This window comes from Salmo trutta, unplaced genomic scaffold, assembly GCF_901001165.1.
Source record: "Salmo trutta unplaced genomic scaffold, fSalTru1.1, whole genome shotgun sequence".
NCBI classification, from domain to species: Eukaryota; Metazoa; Chordata; class Actinopteri; order Salmoniformes; family Salmonidae; genus Salmo; species Salmo trutta.
Genome location: NW_021822962.1, coordinates 4,730,473 through 4,749,083, shown reverse-complemented (window position 1 = coordinate 4,749,083; position 18,611 = coordinate 4,730,473).

The window sequence follows — 18,611 nt, the reverse complement described above, 5'->3', positions numbered from 1 at the left end:
ACGTAGCCCTGTTTCTTTGTGTTCTGGACGTAGCCCTGTTCTTGGTCTGGTAGCCCCTGTCTTTTGTGTTCTGGAACGTAGCCCTGCTTCTTTGTGTTCTGGAACGTAGCCCTGTTTCTTTGTGTTCTGGAACGTAGCCCTGTTTCTTTGTGTTCTGGAATGTAGCCCTGTCTTTCATTTTTGTTCATTGATTTCACCTGTTTGTTTCTCACCTGGTCTCATCAGCTCCCTGTTTAGTTCAGTTCTTTCTGTTTGTATGTTGTGAGGAATTATTTGTTTTTGACTGCCTACCTGTGTTTGACCATTGGCTGCCTGTGACCACGATTCCTGCCTTCTGGGAAGGCTTAATAAACATCTGCCGCGCTCTGTGTGTGAATCTACTCCTTGTTCTCTCTGAGTATGCATTACAAAGATGACAAACACAGGACTTACTGTTCTTCACTTGGAAGCTGAACTCACAAGATGCTGGTATCTGGGATGAGAGATAACGTCACAGCAAAAACAACTGCTCTAACCCAGGCTTCATGGTGTGAAGAGATTGTTTTCTGTCATCAGTGATACCTGAAGAACGACCCTATGAACAAACTATTAGAACTACTAGGCTGTTACTAATAACAGATATGAATCAGCGTGTACAGTATGTCTCTCAGTCCCATGGACAGGCTGTGTGAATAGAGTCTACCTGGCAGCACCGACATGCTCCACGACAGTAATAACATTCCCCAGCTGACAGTCACCTGCGGGCATCGCCCCGACCCCTCAGTGACCCTACAGTTGGCACACACGGGTGGCCAATCGGCAGAGCCCTCCAGAAGAGAGAGAAACAGAGAGAGAGAGAGAGAGTGACAGAGATGGAGAGGGGGGGGTGACGAGAGAGAGAAATAGGGGGAGAGAGAGAGAGAGAAAGAGAGATGAGAGAGAGGAGGGATGGAGAGAGGGGATAAGATCCTGGCAGTGCCACACAGGTGGGCATCACCTTCACTAAGCAACACAGCAGAGCTGGCAGCCACCACGGCAAGAAATAAACACTGGAATGTAGCCAGCCACATGGACTGAACTCAACCAGGTAGACTAGTCAGCCAGGTTGGCAGAGTGTACACAGTACATCACACACCTCATAATAAACGGCTTGGTGCTGTATCAGACCATACTGCTCCATGGGTGTATGGTTTCTACTGAGGGCAGATAGAAAGTAGTACTGACACTAAAAACAGAGCAACAATAAAAACCAACTGGCTGGAGCTGTCAACAGTAACATCTGTCTCTCTGGGCTGGAGCTGTCAACAGTAACATCTGTCTCTCTGGGCTGGAGCTGTCAACAGTAACATCTGTCTCTCTGGGCTGGAGCTGTCAACAGTAACATCTGTCTGTCTGGGCTGGAGCTGTCAACAGTAACATCTGTCTCTCTGGGCTGGAGCTGTCAACAGTAACATCTGTCTCTCTGGGCTGGAACTGTCAACAGTAACATCTGTCTGTCTGGGCTGGAGCTGTCAACAGTAACATCTGTCTGTCTGGGCTGGAGCTGTCAACAGTAACATCTGTCTCTCTGGGCTGGAGCTGTCAACAGTAACATCTGTCTCTCTGGGCTGGAACTGTCAACAGTAACCTCTGTCTGTCTGGGCTGGAGCTGTCAACAGTAACATCTGTCTGTCGTCTTGGAGCTGCAACAGTAACATCTGTCTGTCTGGGCGGGAGCTGTCAACGTAACATCTGTCTGTCTGGGGCTGGAGCTGTCAAACAGTAATATCTGTCTGTCTGTGGCTGGAGCTGTCAACAGGAAGCATCTGTCTGTCGGGGCCGGAGCTGGTCAACAGTAACATCTGTCGGTCTGGGCTGGAGCTGTAAACAGTAACATCGGTCTGTCTGGGCTTGGAGCTGGTCAACGAGTAACATCTTGTCGGTACTGGGGCTGGAGCTGTCAACAGTAATATCTGTCTGTCTGGGCTGGAGCTGTCAACGAGTAACAATCTGTCCTGTCTGGGCTGGAGCTGTCACAGTACCCTCTGTACTGTCTGGGCGGGAGCTGTCAACAGTAACATCTGTTCTGCTCTGGGCTAGGAAGCTGTACAACGTAACATCTGTCTGTCTGGGCTGGAGCTGTCAACAGTAACATCTGTCTGTCTGGGCTGGAGCTGTCAACAGTAACACCTCTGTCCTGTCTGGGCTGGAGCTGTCAACAGTAACATCTGTCTGTCTGGGCTGGAGCTGTCAACAGTAACATCTGTCTCTCTGGGCTGGAGCTGTCAACAATAACATCTGTCTGTCTGGGCTGGAGCTGTCAACAGTAACATCTGTCTGTCTGGGCTGGAGCTGTCAACAGTAGCCTCTGTCTGTCTGGGCTGGAGCTGTCAACAGTAACATCTGTCTGTCTGGGCTGGAGCTGTCAACAGTAACATCTGTCTGTCTGTGGACGATATGAGGGAGGGCCATTCTCTGTGAGTGAGTGAGACAGAGATACAGAAAGAGAGAGAGAGAGATATAGAGATATTTCCTTAAAAATCAGCCTTTTCCAGTTACAATAGTCAAACAAGGACATTTCTAAGTGACCACAAACTTTTGAATGGTTGTGTATGTGTGTGGACTAGCCCCAGCAGTCAGTCCACATGGCCAGAACCCAGGGGAACACCTACCCCAGCAGTCAGTCCACATGACCAGAACCCAGGGGAACACCTACCCCAGCAGTCAGTCCACATGACCAGAACCCAGTGGAACACCCACCCAGCAGTCAGTCCACATGACCAGAACCCAGGGGAACACCTACCCCAGCAGTCAGTCCACATGACCAGAACCCAGGGGAACACCTACCCCAGCAGTCAGTCCACATGGCCAGAACCCAGGGGAACACCTACCCCAGCAGTCAGTCCACATGACCAGAACCCAGGGGAACACCTACCCCAGCAGTCAGTCCACATGGCCAGAACCCAGGGGAACACCTACCCCAGCAGTCAGTCCACATGGCCAGAACCCAGGGGAACACCTACCCCAGCAGTCAGTCCACATGACCAGAACCCAGGGGAACACCCACCCAGCAGTCAGTCCACATGACCAGAACCCAGGGGAACACCCACCCAGCAGTCAGTCCACATGGCCAGAACCCAGGGGAACACCTACCCCAGCAGTCAGTCCACATGGCCAGAACCCAGGGGAACACCTACCCCAGCAGTCAGTCCACATGGCCAGAACCCAGGGGAACACCCACCCAGCAGTCAGTCCACATGACCAGAACCCAGGGGAACACCCACCCAGCAGTCAGTCCACATGACCAGAACCCAGGGGAACACCCACCCAGCAGTCAGTCCACATGACCAGAACCCAGGGGAACACCCACCCAGCAGTCAGTCCACATGACCAGAACCCAGGGGAACACCCACCCAGCAGTCGGTCCACATGACCAGAACCCAGGGGAACACTCACCCAGCAGTCAGTCCACATGACCAGAACCCAGGGGAACACCCACCCAGCAGTCAGTCCACATGACCAGAACCCAGGGGAACACTCACCCAGCAGTCAGTCCACATGACCAGAACCCAGGGGAACACCCACCCAGCAGTCAGTCCACATGACCAGAACCCAGGGGAACACCCACCCAGCAGTCAGTCCACATGACCAGAACCCAGGGGAACACCCACCCAGCAGTCAGTCCACATGACCAGCCTTCCATTAGCTCCAGTGCTGGAAAAGGGATGGGGTTAATGTGGTTCCCTGTGTGTATCTGTGTGTGTGTGTGTGTATTACTGGTTATGGGGGCCTTACTGTATGTGTAGTCATCAGCATGGTGAGGTTCAGTCAGTCTGTCCTAGGGAACCTCATGGGTGACTGATTTCACTTTGGACAGAGTAGCATACTGTATTCATGAGGAGAAGTCCCTGTGGTTATGTGTTTAGGATTAAGGCCAGTGGGTTATTATGGCACACAGAGCTCTACTCTGATTTATGCCCCTGCAGAAAATGGCCCAGATTATATGATCACTGAGTGGCCCACCTGCCGAGAGAGAGAGAGCGAGAGCGAGAGAGAGAGAGAGAGACATTATTTGTCTTTGACCAGCTGCCAAAACCTGCCTTCAGTCTAAATGGTGACAAAGTAATAACTTCTGGATTTAACCAACTATATGCTTTAGAGGTCGACCGATTATGATTTTTCAACGCCGATACCGATTATTGGGGGACCCAAAAAAGCCCGATGCCGATTAATCAGCCAATTTTTTTATTTCTTTATTTGTAATAATGACAATTACAACAATACTGAATGAACACTTATTTTAACTTAATATAATACATCAATAAAATCAATTTAGCCTCAAATAAATAATGAAACATGATCAATTTGGTTTAAATAATGCAAAAACAAAAAGTGTTGGAGAAGAAAGTAAAAGTGCAATATGTGCCATGTAAGAAAGCTAACGTTTAAGTTCCTTGCTCAGAACATGAGAACATATGAAAGCTGGTGGTTCCTTTTAACATGAGTCTTCACTATTCCCAGGTAAGATGTTTGAGGTTGTAGTTATTATAGGAGTTATAGGACTATTTCTCTCTATACGATTTGTATTTCATATACCTTTGACTATTGGATGTTCTTATAGGCACTTTAGTCTTGCCAGTGTAACAGTATAGCTTCCGTCCCTCTCCTCGTTCCTACCTGGGCTCAAACCAGGAACACATCGACAACAGCCACCCTCGAAGCAGCGTTACCCATGCAGAGCAAGGGAAACAACTACTCCAAGTCTCAGAGCGAGTGACGTTTGAAACGCTATTAGCACGCACCCCGCTAACTAGCTAGCCATTTCACATCGTTTACACCAGCCTAATCTCGGGAGTTGACAGGCTTGAAGTCATAAACAGCGCAATACATTGCAAAGGACTGCTGGCAAACGCACGAAAGTGCTATTTTGAATGAATGCTTACGAGCCTGCTGGTGCCTACCACCGCTCAGTCAGACTGCTCTATCAAATCATAGATGTGATTATAATATAATAAACACACAGAAATACGAGCCTTAGGTCATTAATATGGTCGAATCCGGAAATTATCACGTTTATTCTTTCAGTGAAATACGGAACCGTTCCGTATTTTACCTAACGGGTGGCATCCATAAGTGTAAATATTCCTGTTACATTGCACAACCTCCAATGTTATGTCATAATTACGTACAATTCTGGCAAATTAGTTCGCAACGAGCCAGGCGGCCCAAACTGTTGCATATACCCTGACTCCGCGTGCAATGAACGCAAGAGAAATGACACAATTTCACCTGGTTAATATTGCCTGCTAACCTGGATTTCTTTTAGCTAAATATGCAGGTTTAAAAATATATACTTCTGTGTATTGATTTTAAGAAAGGCATTGATGTTTATGGTTAGGTACAGTCGTGCAACGATTGTGCTTTTTTCCGCAAATGCGCTTTTGTTAAATCATCCCCCGTTTGGCGAAGTTGGCTGTCTTTGTTAGGAAGAAATGGTCTTCACACAGTTCACAACGAGCCAGGCTGTCACGTCCTGACCAGTATAGGGGTTATTTGTATTGTAGTTTGGTCAGGACGTGGCAGGGGGTATTTGTTTTATGTGGTTTGGGGTGGTTGGTTGTGTTTGATTTATTTTTCCGGGTTTTGGGCTATGTTATATGTTTTGTATTTCTATGTTCATTCTAGTATTAGTATTTCTTTGTTTAGGTCATTGGGTGTTGGACTCTCAATTGGAGGCAGGTGTTTCTAGTTGCCTCTGATTAAGAGTCCTATATATAGGTATGTGTTTGTGTTGGTAGTTTGTGGGAGATTGTGCTAGGTATAGCCTTTATGCCTTACCGGCCTGTTATTCGTCATTGTGTTTTGTGTACGTGTTTATTTTGTTTTTTTCCTTCTTTGCCAATTTAATAAAAGAAGATGAGTACACATAACCCCGCTGCGTTTTGGTCCGACAATGATTTCTCTTTATCATCTGACGAAGAAGATTGTGACACAGGCGGCCCAAACTGCTGCATATACCCTGACTCTGTTGCAGAGTTGACACATTTTCCCTAGTTAAAAGAAATTCATGTTAGCAGGCAATATTAACTAAAGATGCAGGTTTAAAAATATATACTTGTGTATTGCTTTTAAGAAAGACATTGATGTTTATGGTTAGGTACAAGTTGGAGTAACGACAGTCCTTTTTCGCAAATGCGCACTGCATCGATTATATGCAACGCAGGACAGGCTATATAAACTAGTAATATCATCAACCATGTGTAGTTAACTAGTGAGTTTGATTGATTGATTGATTGTATTTATAAGATAAGTTTAATGCTAGCTAGCAACTTACCTTGGCTTCTTACTGCATTCGTGTAACAGGCAGGCTCCTCGTGGAGTGCAATGTAAAGCAGGTGGTTAGAGCGTTGGACTAGTTAACCTTAAGGTTGCATCCCCAAGCTGACAAGGTAAAAATCTGTCTTTCTGCCCCTGAACAATGCAGTTAACCCACCGTTCCTAGGCCATCATTGAAAATAAGAATGTGTTCTTAACTGACTTGCCTAGTTAAAAAAAAAAAAAAAAAATTAAAAAAATGTTAAATCGGCAAATCGGTAGCCAAAAATACCGATTACCGATTGTTATGAAAACTTAAAATCGGCCCTAATTAATCGGCCATTCCGATTAATCGGTCGACCTCTAATATGCTTAATTTTAATCAAATGAAATAACACCCATGGTGTGTCTCCACGTCTCCTTTTCTATCACGTGCTGTAGTGTAGTGCACTACTTTAGACCAGGACCCATTTGGGAATGTAGGGAATAGGAAGCCATTGGGAATGCAGGCTTTGTGTCCTGGTGTCAAATTCAGCAGTACCATGTTGCAGAGATCTGGGAGACTCAGACTGTCTCTGGTGTTCTAAAGCTTTATGACAGAGCTCTGGGAGGCTCAGACTGTCTCTGGTGTTCTACAGCTTTATGACAGAGCTCTGGGAGGCTCAGACTGTCTCTGGTGTTCTACAGTTTCATGACAGAGCTCTGGGAGGCTCAGACTGTCTCTGGTGTTCTAAAGCTTTATGACAGAGCTCTGGGAGGCTCAGACTGTCTCTGGTGTTCTACAGCTTTATGACAGAGCTCTGGGAGGCTCAGACTGTCTCTGACGTTCTACAGCTTTATGACAGAGCTCTGGGAGGCTCAGACTGTCTCTGGTGTTCTACAGTTTCATGACAGAGCTCTGGGAGGCTCAGACTGTCTCTGGTGTTCTAAAGCTTTATGACAGAGCTCTGGGAGGCTCAGACTGTCTCTGGTGTTCTACAGCTTTATGACAGAGCTCTGGGAGGCTCAGACTGTCTCTGGTGTTCTAAAGCTTTATGACAGAGCTCTGGGAGGCTCAGACGGTCTCTGGTGTTCTACAGCTTTATGACAGAGCTCTGGGAGGCTCAGACTGTCTCTGGTGTTCTACAGCTTTATGACAGAGCTCTGGGAGGCTCAGACTGTCTCTGGTGTTCTACAGCTTTATGACAGAGCTCTGGGAGGCTCAGACGGTCTCTGGTGTTCTACAGCTTTATGACATAATTCTGTTACATTTCCTTCCCCAGACTGAGTCCCAAATCTAATATGTACAACAGAGCCCCCCCACGTAGAGTTACACACAAACGACATACATGTGTAACTGAAAGCAGCACGCCATGGGCAGAGAGTTACTGTGGCCTGGCACACCACATCCAGAGCTGGCATTGCCCTCCCCAGTGTGTGTGCCCTTCCCCCAGATGTAGTAATGCCCATCCCAATCTGTAGCCGATTATTATCCACAAATACCCTACCCCCAGATTTACTATGCCTCCAACCCCCTTTAACCTCCTGTGAACCACACACACACACACACACACACACACACACACACACACACACACACACACACACACACACACACACACACACACACACACACACACACACACATTTTCCCCTCTGCTTGGCTGTCAACATGGCTCTAATTCTCTGATTCTACACCACCAATTAGGAGTGGTGTAAGTGTGTGTGTGTGTGTGTGTGTGTGTGTGTGTGTGTGTGTGTGTGTGTAGCCTTAGTGTTGGGTTACAGATGTCTGTCCTCTTTAGTTTCAAGCTGATATTTCAGATGGTCTTCCAGAGTGCATTGTCCAGAACAGAGCTCAGTGCTCCCCACCCACTCAAGCCATAGGTCACCTTGTGGTAGTGCTGTGTGTGTGTGTGTGTGTGTGTGTGTGTGGTGTGTGTGTGTGTGTGTGTGTGTGTGTGTATGTGTATGTGTATGTGTATGTGTGTGTGTGTGTGTGTGTGTGTGTGTGTGTGTGTGTGTGTCTGTTAGTGCTGTGCAAGTTAGTCACACTCTAGAACTCAGTCCTAAAAGTCCATTAGAGTCTATTCCATGTTATGATGTAGTGTTGAGTCTTTGTTTTGGATGTAATGTAAGTGTCTTAATGTGTTTGGACCCCAGGAAGAGTAGCTGCTGCCTTGGCAACAGCTAATGAGGATCCTAATAAACATAGCCAAAGAAACCCAACTGGACTGATAAACAAATATCACTAATCTGATGTAAAGCTAAATGTATTGGACTGACTTTAATATGTTGTTCACAGGTTTGAACCTTTATTTAACCAGGCAAGTCAGCTAACAACTCATTCTTATTTACAATGACGGCCTAGGAGGGAACAGCCGACCACTGCAGTCGCACCGGTCCCCCCTTCAGCAGTGAGGTAATGGGAGCTGCTACCTGACCAAAGCCCCAGATAAACCTCCGGTAGTAGTTGGCAAACCCTAGAAACCGCTGCACTTCCTTTACCGTGGTGGGAGTCGGCCAATTACACACGGCTGAAATGTGGTCACTCTCCATCTAACCGTTCAGTTACTGGCCCAACACTCTAACCACTAACCTGCCGTCACAGGTTTAGGATATGTTGCACACATCCCAAATGGAACCCTATTCCCTATATAGGGCACTACTTTAGACCAGGGCCCATATGGCTCTAGTCAAAAGTAGTGCACTATATAGGGAATAGGGTGCCATTGGGGCAGATATTCCTCTGGTCTGGATACCAGTCTGTTTCAACATTAGCCCTAGTCAGTCCTTCATTACTAGACAGGGCCAAAGGAACAGAATGATAGCAGAAACACTAACTGCAGCATGATCCACTGTTAAAGCTTTATGGAAACAGCTAACAGGCTCAGACCTACCTAACTCTTTTATGAAGCTGAGCCCTCATTTCAAACCAAGGTAGATGAAGGTTGGGAAAAGTTAACATCAATCCACAGAAAGTTGTTTCAGACTAATGAAACAATGTGAATGTCAACCTCAGGGGAGTCAGGGGGGAATGAGGTGTTTTGGTGGTGATTCACCGTAGAGATGTCAACCTCAGGGGAGTCAGGGGGGAATGAGGTGTTTTGGTGGTGAGTCACCGTAGAGGTGTCAACCTCAGGGGAGTCAGGGGGGAATGAGGTGTTTTGGTGGTGAGTCACCGTAGAGATGTCAACCTCAGGGGAGTCAGGGGGGAATGAGGTGTTTTGGTGGTGAGTCACCGTAGAGATGTCAACCTCAGGGGAGTCAGGGGGGAATGAGGTGTTTTGGTGGTGAGTCACCGTAGAGATGTCAACCTCAGGGGAGTCAGGGGGGAATGAGGTGTTTTGGTGGTGAGTCACCGTAGAGATGTCAACCTCAGGGGAGTCAGGGGGGAATGAGGTGTTTTGGAGGTGATTCACCGTAGAGATGTCAACCTCAGGGAAGTCAGGGGGGAATGAGGTGTTTTGGAGCTGAGTCACCGTAGAGATGTCAACCTCAGGGGAGTCAGGGGGGAATGAGGTGTTTTGGAGCTGAGTCACCGTAGAGATGTCAACCTCAGGGGAGTCAGGGGGGAATGAGGTGTTTTGGTGGTGAGTCACCGTAGAGATGTCAACCTCAGGGGAGTCAGGGGGGAATGAGGTGTTTTGGTGGTGAGTCACCGTAGAGATGTCAACCTCAGGGGAGTCAGGGGGAATGAGGTGTTTTGGAGGTGAGTCACCGTAGAGATGTCAACCTCAGGGAAGTCAGGGGGGAATGAGGTGTTTTGGAGCTGAGTCACCGTAGAGATGTCAACCTCAGGGGAGTCAGGGGGGAATGAGGTGTTTTGGTGGTGAGTCACCGTAGAGATGTCAACCTCAGGGGAGTCAGGGGGGAATGAGGTGTTTTGGTGGTGAGTCACCGTAGAGATGTCAACCTCAGGGGAGTCAGGGGGGAATGAGGTGTTTTGGTGGTGAGTCACCGTAGATCAACATGTTTTGATCAGATGGAAGATATGCAACTGTGATTCATAACCAATCCTGCTGGTAGAATCCTGCCCAAAACTAAGTCTCCGTCCCAAAACGGAACCCTTTTCCCTCTATAGTGCACTACTTCTGACCAGGGCCCTAGAGTTCTATGTGGGGAATGCGGTGTCACTTGGGATGTGACCAAAATAAGCTCAGGAGGGCTATTTCTCTGCACAGTCATAGTTCATGTTTAAAAGTAGCCTTCTGTGAAAGAGCTGAAAAGGGCAGAAAAGAGACGAGGGTGTCTCTCTCTGGCATGTGACTGTTTTATATGGTGTTGGGGCAGTTAGGCTCCTGACTTGGTTCTCATAATTCCAGAACTCTGCTGAATCCTGGCTGCTGAAGCTGTTGCCAGGCAACTGATAAACATAGAACCCAGACAAGGAGGTCGGAGCTATGAGTCAAAGTTCCAACAGAAAAGTCAAGCAGCACAGGATCCCCCAGCAGGCCTAACAAACAGCAGTTCCCTGAGCAGTGAACACTTCACATTAGGCCCCTACAACTACACAGGCCTGTTACACCAGCAGGTTACCACAATAAACAACGTCTAACACCAACATTAGCAACGTTCTGTCAGCATAGACAATACAGTTCAGTTATGCCAAGCAACAGACAGACAGCTATCATCTGCCCCTATCATCGCCAAGCCTATCTCTGACCTTTTAAACGTGTCTCTCCTCTCTGGGGAGGTTCCCATTGCTTGGATGGCAGCCACGGTTCCTCCTATTTAAAGGGGAATCAAACTGATACTAACTGTTAGAGGCCTATTTCTATTTTGCCCTGTTTATCAAAAGCGTTGGAAAAACGTTCTTGATGTCTATAGTATTCTCTCTGGTGTGCAATCTGGTTTCCGATCAGGTTGTGGATGTGTCACTGCAACCTTAAAGGTCCTCAATGATGTCACCGTTACCCTTGATTCTAAGCAATGTTGTGCTGATATTTTTATTGACTTGGCCAAAGCTTTTGATACGGTAGACCATTCCATTCTTGTGGGCCGGTGTAGTGGTCTGGCTGTAGCTGGTGCAGAGCAGTCAGGCGCAGGACAGCATAGATGAGTAACACAAGTAACTTTACTCAAATATTCCAATAACATGTCGTAATACCGAACATACATAAAACAATCCTGCACAAAAACCATGGGGAAGACAGAGGGTTAAATAATGAACATGTAATTGGGGAATTGAAACCAGGTGTTTAAAACAAAGACAAAACAAATGGAAAATGAAAAGTGGATCGGCGATGGCTAGAAGGCCGGTGACGTCGACCGCCGAGCGCTGCCCGAACAAGGAGAGGGACCGACTTCGGCGGAAGTCGTGACAGCCGGCTAAGGAGTATTGGTGTCTCTGAGGGGTCTTTGGCCTGGTTTGCTAACTACCTCTCTCAAAGATGTGCAGTGTATCAAGTCAGAACATCTGCTGTCTCAGCCACTGCCTGTCACCAAGGGAGTACCCCAAGGCTCGATCCTAGGCCCCACACTCTCCTCAATTTACATCAACAACATAGCTCTGGCAGTAGGAAGCTCTCTCATCCATTTATATACAGATGATACGGTCTTATACTCAGCTGGCCCATCCCTGGATTTTGTGTTAAACGCTCTACAACAAAGCTTTCTTAGTGCCCAACAAGCTTTCTCAACCCTTAATCTTGTTCTGAACACCTCCAAAACAAAGGTCATGTGGTTTGGTTAGAAGAATGCCCCTCCTCCCACAGGTGTGATTACTACCTCTGAGGGTTTGGAGCTTGAGGTAGTCACCTCATACAAGTACTTGGGAGTATGGCTAGACAGTACATTGTCCTTCTGTTCCTCTCAGCACATATCAAAGCTGTAGTCTAAAGTTAAAACTAGACTTGGTTTCCTCTATCGTCATCGCTCCTCTTTCACCCCAGCTACCAAACTAACCCTGATTCAGATGACCATCCTACCCATGCTAGATTCTGGAGACGTAATTTATAGATCGGCAGGTAAGGGTGCTCTCGAGTGGCTAGAAGTTCTTTAACATTCAGCCATCAGATTTGCCACCAATGCTCCTTATAGGACACATCACTGCACTCTATACTCCTCTGTAAACTGGTCATCTCTGTATACCGTCGCAAGACCCACTGGTTGATGCTTAGTTATAAAACCCTCTTAGGCCTCACTCCCCCCTATCTGAGATACCTACTGCAGCCCTCATCCGCCACATACAACACCCGTTCTCCCAGTCACATTCTGTTCAAGGTCCCCTAAGCACACACATCCCTGGGTCGCTCCTCTTTTCAGTTCACTGCAGCGAGCGACTGGAACGAGCTGCAACAAACACTCAAACTGGACAGTTTTATCTCAATCTCTTCATTCAAAGACTCATGGACACTCTTACTGACAGTCGTGGCTGCTTGGCGTGATGTATTGTTGTCTCTACCTTCTTGCCCTCTGTGCTGTTGTCTGTGCCCTATAATGTTTGTAAAATGTTTTGTGCTGCTACCATGTTGTGTTTCTACCATGTTGTTGTCATGTTGTGTTGCTACCATGTTCATGTCATGTTGTGTTGCTACCATGTTGTTGTCATGTTGTGTTGCTACCATGTTGTTGTCATGTTGTGTTGCTACCATGTTCTTGTCATGTTGTGTTGCTACCATGTTGTTGTCATGTTGTGTTGCTACCATGTTGTTGTCATGTTGTGTTGCTACCATGTTGTTGTCATGTTGTGTTGCTACCATGCTGTGTTGTCATGTGTTGCTACCTTGCTATGTTGTTGTCTTAGGTCTGTCTTTATGTAGTGTTGTGTTGTCTCTCTTGTCATGATGTGTGTTTTGTCCTATATTTATATATGTATATAATCCTGAGGGGGAGAGAGAGACAGGCTTGATGTCACTGGAATCCTGAGGGGAGAGAGAGACAGGCTTGACATCACTGGAATCCTGAGGGGGAGAGAGAGACAGGCTTGATGTAACTGGAATCCTGAGGGGAGAGAGAGACCACGCCCCTCTCTGACCCTCCCTATCCCCTATTACTGCCAGACCACGCCCCTCTCTGACCCGCCGTCTCCTATTACTGCCAGACCACACCCCTCTCTGACCCTCTCTGTCCCCTATTACTGCCAGACCACGCCCCTCTCTGACCCTCCCTGTCCCCTATTACTGCCAGACCACGCCCCTCTCTGACCCTCCCTGTCCACTATTACTGCCAGACCACGCCCCTCTCTGACCCTCCCTGTCCACTATTACTGCCAGACCACGCCCCTCTCTGACCCTCCCTGTCCCCTATTACTGCCAGACCACGCCCCTCTCTGACCCTCCCTGTCCACTATTACTGCCAGACCACGCCCCTCTCTGACCCTCCCTGTCCACTATTACTGCCAGACCACGCCCCTCTCTGACCCTCCCTGTCCACTATTACTGCCAGACCACGCCCCCCTGACTGTTGGACGAATCAGAAGAATAGATTAGAAACACAGGGTGGGCCAGACCAGAACCATACATTTAGTCTAGTAAATATATAGCTTTGTGATGGGCCATTCATAGAGACATTACACAAGTCAGGTATGGCTGCATCCCAAATACTATCCTATTCCCTATATAGTGCAGTGCACTACTTTTGAACAGAGCCCTGTGCTATATAGGGAAAAGGGTGCCATTTGGGAGGAATCCTATATTGAATGGTCCTTACTTCAATGGGCAAAAATGTGTACTTTATGTGCCATGCTTACTTTGCTTAGGCAATGGAAATCAATCTGAACAGCACACATTTAGTACCATCCAAGTGTCTTCCAGTACCTTCTCAGACAGAGACAACGTGAACCTGGTTTGCACTGTTTGTGTCTGGCTCCATTCAGACCCAATAAGGCTGAGGGTAACAGAACAACCACAATGCTATTTCCCAACTACCAACTCCATCTCAACACCGTACTAAAATCAACCTAAACACTAAATAAAACTAAGAAAACTTCAAAAGCTCCAATTCAATTAGGAGAATCATCTAAGTAGGAAAACCAAAGTAGTTATCATAACACACTGAAACAAATACGCTGATGAAATGGTTTTATTAAAGTCTGTCTTCAGAAAGTATAATCACATCTGAAGTAGAAGACAGTCAGGCTTGACATCACTGGAATCCTGAGGGGAGAGAGAGACAGGCTTGACATCACTGGAATCCTGAGGGGAGAGAGAAAGACAGAGAGAGAGAGAGAGATAGAGAGAGAGAGAGAGAGAGAGAGAGACAGGCTTGACGTCACTGGAATCCTGAGGGGAGAGAGAGACAGGCTTGACGTCACCGGAATCCTGAGGGGAGAGAGAGACAGGCTTGACATCCCTGGAATCCTGAGGGGGAGAGAGAGACAGGCTTGACGTCACTGGAATCCTGAGGGGAGAGAGAGACAGGCTTGACATCACTGGAATCCTGAGGGGGAGAGAGAGACAGGCTTGACATCACTGGAATCCTGAGGGGAGAGAGAGACAGGCTTGACATCACTGGAATCCTGAGGGGGAGAGAGAGACAGGCTTGACATCCCTGGAATCCTGAGGGGGAGAGAGAGACAGGCTTGACGTCCATGGGAAAGGTGGATTATTGGTACTATCAGAGAGGGAGAGACAGGGGAAAGGTGGATTATTGGTACTATCAGAGAGGGAGAGACAGGGGAAAGGTGGATTATTGGTACTATCAGAGAGGGAGAGACAGGGGAAAGGTGGGTTATTGGTACTATCAGAGAGGGAGAGACAGGGGAAAGGTGGATTATTGGTACTATCAGAGAGGGAGAGACAGGGGAAAGATGGATTATTGGTACTAGCAGAGAGGGAGAGACAGGGGAAAGGTGGGTTATTGGTACTATCAGAGAGGGAGAGACATGGGAAAGGTGGATTATTGGTACTATCAGAGAGGGAGAGACAGAGGAAAGGTGGATTATTGGTACTATCAGAGAGGGAGAGACAGGGGAAAGGTGGGTTATTGGTACTATCAGAGAGGGAGAGACAGGGGAAAGGTGGATTATTGGTACCATCAGATAGGGAGAGACAGGGGAAAGGTGGATTATTGGTACTATCAGAGAGGGAGAGACAGGGGAAAGGTGGATTATTGGTACTATCAGAGAGGGAGAGACAGGGGAAAGGTGGATTATTGGTACTATCAGAGAGGGAGAGACAGGGGAAAGGTGGATTATTGGTACTATCAGAGAGGGAGAGACATGGGAAAGGTGGATTATTGGTACTATCAGAGAGGGAGAGACAGGGGAAAGGTGGATTATTGGTACTATCAGAGAGGGAGAGACAGGGGAAAGGTGGATTATTGGTACTATCAGAGAGGGAGAGACAGGGGAAAGGTGGATTATGGTACTATCAGAGAGGGAGAGACAGGGGAAAGGTGGGTTATTGGTACTATCAGAGAGGGAGAGACAGGGGAAAGGTGGATTATTGGTACTAGCAGAGAGGGAGAGACAGGGGAAAGGTGGATTATTGGTACTATCAGATAGGGAGAGACAGGGGAAGGTGGATTATTGGTACTATCAGAGAGGGAGAGACAGGGGAAAGGTGGATTATTGGTACTATCAGAGAGGGAGAGACAGGGGAAAGGTGGATTATTGGTACTATCAGAGAGGGAGAGACAGGGGAAAGGTGGATTATTGGTACTAGCAGAGAGGGAGAGACAGGGGAAAGGTGGGTTATTGGTACTATCAGAGAGGGAGAGACAGGGGAAAGGTGGATTATTGGTACTATCAGATAGGGAGAGACAGGGGAAAGGTGGATTATTGGTACTATCAGAGAGGGAGAGACAGGGGAAAGGTGGATTATTGGTACTATCAGAGAGGGAGAGACAGGGGAAAGGTGGATTATTGGTACTATCAGATAGGGAGAGACAGGGGAAAGGTGGGTTATTGGTACTATCAGAGAGGGAGAGACAGGGGAAAGGTGGATTATTGGTACTATCAGAGAGGGAGAGACATGGGAAAGGTGGATTATTGGTACTATCAGAGAGGGAGAGACAGGGGAAAGGTGGATTATTGGTACTATCAGAGAGGGAGAGACAGGGGAAAGGTGGATTATTGGTACTATCAGAGAGGGAGAGACAGGGGAAAGGTGGATTATTGGTACTATCAGAGAGGGAGAGACAGGGGAAAGGTGGATTATTGGTACTATCAGAGAGGGAGAGACAGGGGAAAGGTGGATTATTGGTACTATCAGAGAGGGAGAGACAGGGGAAAGGTGGGTTATTGGTACTATCAGAGAGGGAGAGACAGGGGAAAGGTGGATTATTGGTACTAGCAGAGAGGGAGAGACAGGGGAAAGGTGGATTATTGGTACTATCAGATAGGGAGAGACAGGGGAAAGGTGGATTATTGGTACTATCAGAGAGGGAGAGACAGGGGAAAGGTGGATTATTGGTACTATCAGAGAGGGAGAGACATGGGAAAGGTGGATTATTGGTACTATCAGAGAGGGAGAGACAGGGGAAAGGTGGGTTATTGGTACTATCAGAGAGGGAGAGACAGGGGAAAGGTGGATTATTGGTACTATCAGAGAGGGAGAGACAGGGGAAAGGTGGATTATTGGTACTATCAGAGAGGGAGAGACAGGGGAAAGGTGGATTATTGGTACTATCAGATAGGGAGAGACAGGGGAAAGGTGGATTATTGGTACTATCAGATAGGGAGAGACAGGGGAAAGGTGGGTTATTGGTACTATCAGAGAGGGAGAGACAGGGGAAAGGTGGATTATTGGTACTAGCAGAGAGGGAGAGACAGGGGAAAGGTGGATTATTGGTACTATCAGAGAGGGAGAGACAGGGGAAAGGTGGGTTATTGGTACCATCAGAGAGGGAGAGACAGGGGAAAGGTGGATTATTGGCACATACTAGCAGTCAAAGAGGGAGAGAAAAGAGACTAACATGGAAAGACAAAGGGATGCATTCCTGAGGGAAGCCACTGGACAACAGGCCCTCACTGTGACAGAGAGAGAGAAAGAGGGAGGGAGAGAGGGAGAGAGGGAGGGAGAGAGAGAGAGAGAGAGAGAGAGAGAGAGAGAGAGAGAGAGAGAGAGAGAGAGAGAGAGAGATTGTGAATCACTAAAACAATACAGAAATACACTAAGGAAAAAGAAGGAACAGCACGTCAGAAATAAGCTCAATGTAATTGAAGAATCAATAGACCAAACCACTTCTGGGAAAATTGGAAAACACTAAACAAACAACAACACGAAGAATTATCTATCCAATACGGAGATGTGTGGGTAAACCACTTCTCCAATCTTTTTGGCTCTATGACAAAGAACAAACAGCAAAAACATATACAGGATCAAATACAAATCTTAGAATCAACTATTAAAGACTACTAGAACCCACTGGATTCTCCAATTACATTGAATGAACTACAGGACAAAATACAAACCCTCCAACCCAAAAAGGCCTGTGGAATTGATGGTGTCCTCAATGAAATTATAAAATATACAGACCACAAATTCCAATTGGCTATACTAAAACTCTTTAATATCATCCTCAGCTCTGGCATCTTCCCCAATATTTGGAACCAAGGACTGATCACCCCAATCCACAAAAGTGGAGATAAATTTGACCCCAATAACTCCCATGAGAAATGGTCAACAGCAACCTTGGGAAAATCCTCTGCATTATCATTAACAGCAGACTCATACATTTCTCGTACAAATGTCAAATTGGCTTTTTACCAAATGATCGTACGACAGACCACATATTCATCCCGCACACCCTAATTGACAAACAAAAAACCCAAAACAAAGGCAGTCTTCTCATGCTTTGTTGATTTCAAAAAAGCCTTCGGCTCAATTTGGCATGAGGGTCTACAATACAAATTGATGGAAAGTGGTGTTGGGGGAAAAACATACGACATTCTAAAATCCATGTACACATACAACACGTCTGTGGTTAAAATTGGCAAAAAAAACACACATTTGTTTCCACAGGGCTGTGGGGTGAGACAGGGATGCAGCTTAAACCCCACCCTCTTCAACATATACATCAACGAATGGCGAGGGCACTAGAACAATCTGCAGCACCCGGGCTGACCCTACTAGAATCTGAAGTCAAACGTCTGTTTGCTGATGATCTGGTCCTTCTGTCCCCAACCAAGGAGGGCCTACAGCAGCACCTAGATCTTCTGCACAGATACTGCCAGACCTGGGCCCTGACAGTAACTCTCAATAAGACCAAAATAATGGTGTTCCAAAAAAGGTCCAGTCGCCAGGACCACAAATACAAATTCCATCTAGACACCGTTGTCCTAGAGCACACAACACAACTTTTCATACCTCAGCCTAAACATCAGCACCACGGGTAACTTCCACAAAGCTGTGAACGATCTGAGAGACAAGGCAAGAAGGGCCTTCGATGCCATCAAAAGGAATATCAAATTT